Below are 7470 nucleotides of genomic sequence, written 5' to 3'. Positions count from 1 at the left end.
TGGTCTCTACTAACTAGCTTCCTGCTGCTGGGCTATAAATCCCAGTCCAGAATTCCAAGCTACTGGGCTCATGCTGGTAGAATCAGGCAGCTAGACCTGAAGCTTGGCCTTGCTTGCTCAGGTACTTGAATCTTACCCCTCATGCAACTCGAGTCTCTGCAGATTCACCCACAAAATGGAGCAGTTCCTCTGGTGTGGAAGAGGGGCAGGCCCCTACCTGAATTGGGCTCTGGTCCTCACAGTGCATTTATTTTATGGGAACGGAGGGGAAAAAAAAAAGCAAGAGAATCCTTGGCCTTGTGGGCAGCTCAGACGTTCCTGTTGCTTGTTTGTCTGGGAAGCACACAAGAGTGGCAGAGGATGCGTGTTCCCTGCTCCCTGGGCATTTTCTGCCTGGAGTAAACTGACAGCCACAGCTTGTATAATCAATCTCACCACTGGATTTGTCTTTCTTGTGATTTTTCTCAGCTCTAGCCAAGGGCTTGGAGATGTGCTGTTCACTCCCTTGTTGGATCTGTCTAGTCCTGTCCATAGCAGCTCCAGCCTTCTTCTCCAGAGCTCTAGTGATGTTCTGAGGTCCATGGGGAACCTTGGTGTCCCGGTACACACTGGAGCCTTGTCATCCCAGGAGAGATTCTTCTTGCCTTTGAATTTAGTGGCTTCTTTGGGAGAAAGCTCACCAGGTGTGTGGTCCTGATGTGAGAGGTCCTGATGTGTGGGTGGTGCAGCATCTCCATGTCTAGTGGACAAATCTAGAGAGGCTAAAGCCAGAGCTCAACAGACAAGGAGCTGGAGCTTTGATGGGTGCCTATCCAGAGCTTGATCATGGTGGTTTGCTTGTCTCTTTGCTTGCTTGCTTGTTTGTGTCTGTTTGTTTGTTTGTTTGTTTTGAGACAGTGTCTGAGTTAGTCTGTCACTTCCTGTGTCACACAGGCTGACTTCAACCTTGTTATCCTCCTGCCTCAGCCTCTGAACTATTGGAGTTACAGGCATGCATCCCCTGTGATCAGCTTAAGATTTCTTTCCGTTCATTTGCTGTGCTAAGAACTGAATCTAGGACCCTGAAAATGGTGGCAGCTTGACAAGTGTCCTATCAGTGAGCTTCAGCCCCAGACCTTAAGAAAGAAAGAGAGAAAGAGAAAGAACCTTTTTGGTTTTTATTAGGCTCTCCATAAATTGTCCAGGTTGCCCTTGAACTTGCAATCCACGGGCTTCTGCCTCTTGAGTAGTTGGGATTACAGGTCTGTGTTGATATGCCCAGTATGTCCTGTCTTGGTAGAGCCTCTGGAGTGGGCAGACATGTTTTAGCCAAAGTGCTCTTCAACTGGGGTAAAGGTGCCTCCCCAAAAGCAAATAGCCGTTGAGCATCTGGAGCCGCCCGAATGAAGGGACTGGGAAGATCTAGATCTGAGATGGACTCTTAGTGAGAACTCTCGGGAAGTGAAACCAGAAAGTGGGGCGGGGCAAGGGCAGGGAGGGGCGGGAAGGGCAACAAGGGCAACTTGAAGCACCTGTTGGTTGAATCAGCTACAGTCCAGGGCTGGGCAGGGCCAGTAAACCTCCCTCTCATTAGCTCTTCACCAACTGCCCCAGGGGACTTTCTTTTATGTTTTAATTAATTAATTAATTTAACATTTTTAATTACTACTTTTATTATTTTATGTGCGTCAGCGTTTTTTTTTTTTTTTTTTTTTTTTTTTTGCCTGCTTGTATGTCTGTGTACCATGTGCCTGCCTGGTGCCCACAGAGGCCAGAAGATGCAACAGATCTCTTGGAACTGGAGTTATGAGCCCTGTGGGTGCTGAGAATCGAACCTAGGGCCTCTGAAAGAGCAGCCAGTGCTTTTAACCTCTGAGCCATCTCTCCAGTCCCAGTCAATTTGTTTTGAAACAGGGTCTCACTACATAGCCCTGTCTGGGCTGGAACTCCCTACAGAGAGCAGGCTGCCCTCAGACTCATCTCTATGATCCACCTGCCTCTGCTTCCCAGAGTGCTCAGGCTAAAGGTACGTGCCACCACATCTTTTTCTTCTTCTTCTTCTTCTTCTTCTTCTTCTTCTTCTTCTTCTTCTTCTTCTTCTTCTTCTTCTTCTTCTTCTTCAATTTTAAACTGATTTGTGTGTGTAGAGAGTTTGTACATGTGTATGGCTGATGTACGAGCACACGCACGTGAGGGTCAGAGATTGATGTCAGGCATCTTTTTGGATCTCTATCCATGTTAGCTTTTGAGACAAGGCTTCTTATTAAACCTGACACTCTTCAATTCAGCTAGAATGGCTGGCCGTCGAGAGACCAGGGGATCCTCCTGCCTCTGCCTCCCCAGTGCCAGGATTGAATCCAAGGCCTTGTCCTTGTTAGGAAACTCTCTCTCTCTCTCTCTTTCTCTCTCTCTCTCTCTCTCTCTCTCTCTCTCTCACACACACACACACACACACACACACACTCACAGAGACACATTTGTTTTATCTGTATCGACCTGCCAAGCAAACCTCCAGGGCCTGAGGGTATTAGTGGGGACAGGCATACCAGGAGACATGTGTACAAAACCCAGGGCCCCCGGGCTGCAGTGGTGTCCTGGTGCTATTTGCAGGAGTTCATGCAGCACCCTCAGACCTACCTACTGCCCACACTGGTTCACCTCACTGATTCTTCAGAACGGTGAGATTTCTAGAATAATAAAATTGACTTGTAAGTCGGGGTGGTTGGATGGGGGTGGAAGTGGGTCAGCGGAGACGTCTTACAGCCACAGAGCTACTGATGGTCCAGGAGTTGCTACCACACTCACCCTCTGTGTCCCAATTCCCCTCATTGCTGAAAGCTTGTGTGCTGACCCCGGATCCCTGCTTGGAGCCTTGCAAGCTGGCCAGTGGGACAGTAGACCATGTCAGGAAACTTGGTAAGGTTGAGCGGGTTCAGAGTCTCTGGAATCCAGGCACCCACCTGAGATGGTAGGCGGATCCCTGCTTCCTACCAGTCTCCTGGCCTGGAATGTGCGTCACACTTTCCACATAGGAAATGTGTCCTGTGGTCATGTAGATCAGAACAGAGTTCTCCATGCTAATGAGGTATCCAGATGAACCCTGAGGGTTTAGCCAATAAGCATCCCTTCCTGGACATTCCTTCCCGCAAAAGGTATTTAAACTCTGATCTACCCTGAGAAGGTGGTATGCACCCATTTTCCACAATGAACAATCAATAAACAGTTTAGAACCAAGAACTGTCTCTTTCATCAAGAACCACTATAGGGAGCATGGAGAAGGCCTTCACCTGCAGAGCCCCGCTGCTTAAGCCTCTCACAGAAGGCCCCTCCTCTGCGCTCCCAGACAACCTCTGCTAAGCTAAGGACTTTTGCTGATGAGCTAAGCCAGAGTTCCCCTCCCCCAGGCCCCTGCCTCACCGCAAGCCTGTGGACCCCCAACTCCATTCCTAACTCACCACAACCTAGCCATGCCTGGACGTCCAGTTGGGAGCTCCTAGCCCTAGGTTCCTCATCACAGGCCTTAGGACCCCAGCCCTTCTTTCTGATTCCATGCAGTTTCCAGCCACAACCAGATGCCCAGCAGATTGAAAACCCTATCTTTGGCCTCCCACATCCTAGGCTGCATTTTCCCACTCCCTGAATATTGTGTATGCTTCACTTGAGCCAGCACTTGCCAGCAGTGGAGGTAAACGCAGTCAAGCTCTCTGTGTTTTGTCTGCCCAGGACCCCAGCAGCGAGGAGAAATGCAGACCCACGTTGACCTCTACCTGCAGAGCAGCTGTCTGAGGTGGCAACAGTACCACACCAACTCCAAAGATAGCCTAACTTGGACTAAGCCAATGGGATGTCACCTGCCTGGTCATCATGATTGGCTCACAGCTATGCAGGCAGGTTGTCTTGAGGCCACCATAACAAAGGATCAGTAGGCGGGGGGTTCAAAGCAAAGAGATGCACTTTTCCCTCAGTTCTGGGGCTAAGTAGTATGTGATATCCCCCCCCCCCATCTTCAGGTCACACTCTTTCCACTCCATTTCCAATTTGGAGGCTGCAGCCCTCCGGTCTCCACCTCCTCTCGGGGTCATTTCTCACCAGCATGTCTCCCCTTCACACAGTGTTCTCTCACGAGGCCACGTTCATACTGGATGGCAGCCCATTCTAATGACCTCAACTTGACAAGTGCAAAAAAAAAAAATCTCAAACAAGGTCTCACTCTCTGGATTGGATCTGGGAGTTGAACATAGCTTTCAGGACAGAGTTCAACAAAAGGTGTCTCCAGCCAAAGCCACCGAGAAACAGCGAGATTTTTTTCTAGAACTTCTGGATAAACGATTGATGGGTATCCTGCATCTTGGTCAGCATGGTCTTGTGGATCACTCAGTTTCTAGCTCACCAGGCTGGAGGCTGGCTCAAGGCCTCTGGGTACTCATGCTTCCTTCTCCTTAGGAATGAACATTGCACGTTGCCTCTTTCTCTTTCTTCCCCTCCTCTTATTCCTCCTCCTTCATCTTTTTCAGCTTTTAGCCTTGACCAATCAAACCCCCTGTCCTGTCTACTCTTCCTGGGACGGCAGCACTTCAGACTTATCATATGGCCAACCATTTGTCCCCAACGTGAAGAGCTAAGGAGCCTCTACTGCCTAGGCTGGATGGATGGATGTCCTACTAAGTATGGGAACTTTGCTCTTTGTCTCAGTCCCTGTTCTATTGCTCTGAAGAGACACCATGGCCACGGCCAACTCTTCGGAAAGAAAGCATTCAACTGTGGGCTTGCTTATAGTTTCAAAGGCTTAGTCCATTATCATCGTGGTGGGGAGCATAGCAGCACAAATTGTACTGGACCAGTACCTGAGAGCTATGTGTTGATCCACAGACCGAGAGAGAGAGAGAGCTAGCTAGGCCTGGCTTGGGCCTTTGGAACCCATTGATGTGCTTCCTTCAATAAGGCCACCCCTCCTAATTCTTCTAATCATTCCAAACAGTTCTACTCCCTGTGACCAAGTTTCAAGTGTATGAATCTACTAGAGCCATTCTCATTCAAAAAGAATCCCAGCACTCAGGAGGCAGAGGCAGGTGGATTTCTGAGTTCGAGGCCAGCCTGGTCTACAAAGTGAGCTCCAGGACAGCCAGGGCTATACAGAGAAACCCTGTCTCAAAAAACAAAAAAACAAAAAACAAACAAACAAAAAAAAAGAGTACACTCTTATCGTGATTTCTTTCCTAGAAAGTTGCGTATCTTGCAAAGAAGAACCACTCCCATTGACGTACACCCTTGTCATCAGGGACTTCTGAGTCAGCTCTGCTCCAGCCCTTCCCATGCTACTCCTACCTCCAGGGGCTCAGACACCCTGATATCAAACCCTTGCACAGGAAAGCCTTTACACCATCTAACCCTGGGCCACACACAGGCCTAGGCAACTCTCCTGGCTATTGCAGCCTTCCTGCCAGTAGAGAGCCCAAGCCTGTCACTGTTTCCTAGATCTATGGTCCCATAAATAATATGGGGCTAGTTCATTCATATTAACTTTGTCCAGATTTGACCACTGGCCACCATTAGAAGTGTCATGAGTGTCCACCATGGGAATTGCTCTGACCAGGACTGGTTCGGGCTGTGTGACAGTGTGACAGACCTGCTGCAGCTTGTGTTTCTCTCGGCAGTCTGGAACTATCTGAACTTCACCAGGTTCAGCATGCAGTGAGGCCCCATGTGTGTCCCTGTGCTTGTGACTGCTTGCCCTAATGACAGGGCTGTGCCCCCCTGAGGGGTGGAAGCAGCAAGGTAGGAGACACTATTGAGGGGGCCCTGGGTGGGGTGTAGGTATAAATTTTTTGCAACCTACTTTTAATAAGGTGTCAACCTCTCCTCTAGCCTACCACCCACCAGAAGAGAAAAGTTATTAGGATATGGAGGAAGTGGACCTGTTCAGCAATAGTTCTTTGGGGGAGAACTTGATCTTCTTGGGCAGCAGTTCAGTCCTGTAGCAAACACCAAAGATGATTCAGCAGCTGCAGACCCGTCCTCTAGGCAGACAGACACCAGGTATGGACCAGCAGCTACAGTCCAGTCCTTTCAGCAAGCAGACACCAGGAAGCTGTCATTCAATCCTAAAGAAACAGCCAGGGTCACCAGCCGACCTGAAGTGTAGCCGCTGAAGCAGCAAGTTGCCGCAGGAACCTCACAAGAAGTTCTTGGGCGAGTTTCTCTCAGTGTCAGAGATGTCACAAGTTGAGCTCAACAATGCTATATAAGGTGAACCATCACATGTGCGTCTTTAGCAAAGAATAGCGAGGCAGAACAAACCAAAGCTCAATGCTTGTCTCCTACTGTCTGTGGGGGTCATATTTATACGCCTTCAAGCCCCCTTTCATGTGTGTTTGCTATATCCAAACATCCCTCAGCTGTGTCTGCTTCAGGAAAACAGTCTTTCACGCGTTTGCTTTAGCAAGACATCCTTTCACCTGTGTACCCCAGTAAATCATCAAAGATCTAGAAGTTTCCACTTCATCGGGGTGCTGTGTTCTCAGTGTACAGGGAGGGGTCCATGTGAGGACCCAGGCCAGTGCCAAGGAGAGGCTCCAAGTTACACACGTGTAGGCTCTTGTGAGCCAGCTGTCCTTGCTTGGGTGGTCAGGAGTGTGATCCGAACAGCTCCTTCCTGGTCATCCACTACTCACTGGCTGTAATTCCAGAACCTCATGTACAAAGGAGGACATACGGCCACTAAACTGCCAGGCTCTATGGAGTGTAACTATAAGAGCCTTTGAAACAGAGTAGGGTTGACAGGGCCAGAGAGGGTCCTGCTGGGGAAGATGTCCACCTTAGTCCAGGAGGTCCAAGCTCAACAAAGGACCCTGACCTTGCAAATTTGAGAAAGGTGGAGGTTGCACCAGATAGGCCTCTCCAGACTTGGGCCTCTCTTATCCCGGCCATGGGCAGGGAGAGGGAGGCTTGCACAGAAAGGTGACCTGGTTCTGCCTTGGGCAGCAAAACAAACCAGAGGCAAGATGTCGGAGGTAGGGGCTCCCCTAGTCCCTCTTAGGTCCAGAGGCCCATGGATACGTGCAAAGAAGGGAGAAAGGCATTCCAGACTAAGCAGCCTATCTGGGATAAGGCCCAGAGACTGGATGGGGCAGCTGTTCTCAGGAACTCCATGGTCCCTTAAAGAAGAAGGGTAGATGGGATGGGGTGAGGTTTGCATGCCAGGTATGGACAGGTTTGTGCTGGGACACACCCCTCCAGCCCACTGAAGCTTCCCCCAGGAATTCACACACTTGGTGCTTGGCCTGGGGTGGGGGCTGAGAAAAGAGAGCAGGTAGGATAGGGTGGGCCGTCCTAGGGTGTGAGACAGACAAGCCCTCGTGGGAGAGGCGTCCACCAGCCATCCACCCACAGTGCGTCTGTGGCTTGCCCTGGCCTGTCGGCCTGCCCACCTCACCCAACATTTTCCATGGAATGTTCCCAAGGTAACAGCAACACAAACTCATGACAAAGATG

The 7470-nt window shown here is 50.0% G+C and overlaps 1 long non-coding RNA gene across 2 annotated transcripts; it reads left to right on the top strand.

Moving 5' to 3' along the window:
- Positions 1–2105: 2105 nt before the first annotated feature.
- Positions 2106–5873, top strand: Gm35087. Of its 2 annotated transcripts, none has more exons than XR_003951575.1 (4): positions 2106–2657; positions 4494–4644; positions 5634–5754; positions 5845–5873. It is a non-coding gene; the product is annotated as a predicted gene, 35087 (long non-coding RNA). The 2 variants fall into 2 exon arrangements; XR_384208.1 differs by lacking the exon at positions 2106–2657 and adding an exon at positions 4211–4398.
- The last annotated feature ends 1597 nt before the right edge of the window (positions 5874–7470 follow it).

The sequence above is a fragment of the Mus musculus genome, chromosome 15 (genome assembly GCF_000001635.26).
Source record: "Mus musculus strain C57BL/6J chromosome 15, GRCm38.p6 C57BL/6J".
Lineage (NCBI taxonomy): Eukaryota > Metazoa > Chordata > Mammalia > Rodentia > Muridae > Mus > Mus musculus.
The sequence above is the reverse complement of the archived record's forward strand: the minus strand, read 5'-3'. Positions and strand labels throughout refer to the sequence as shown.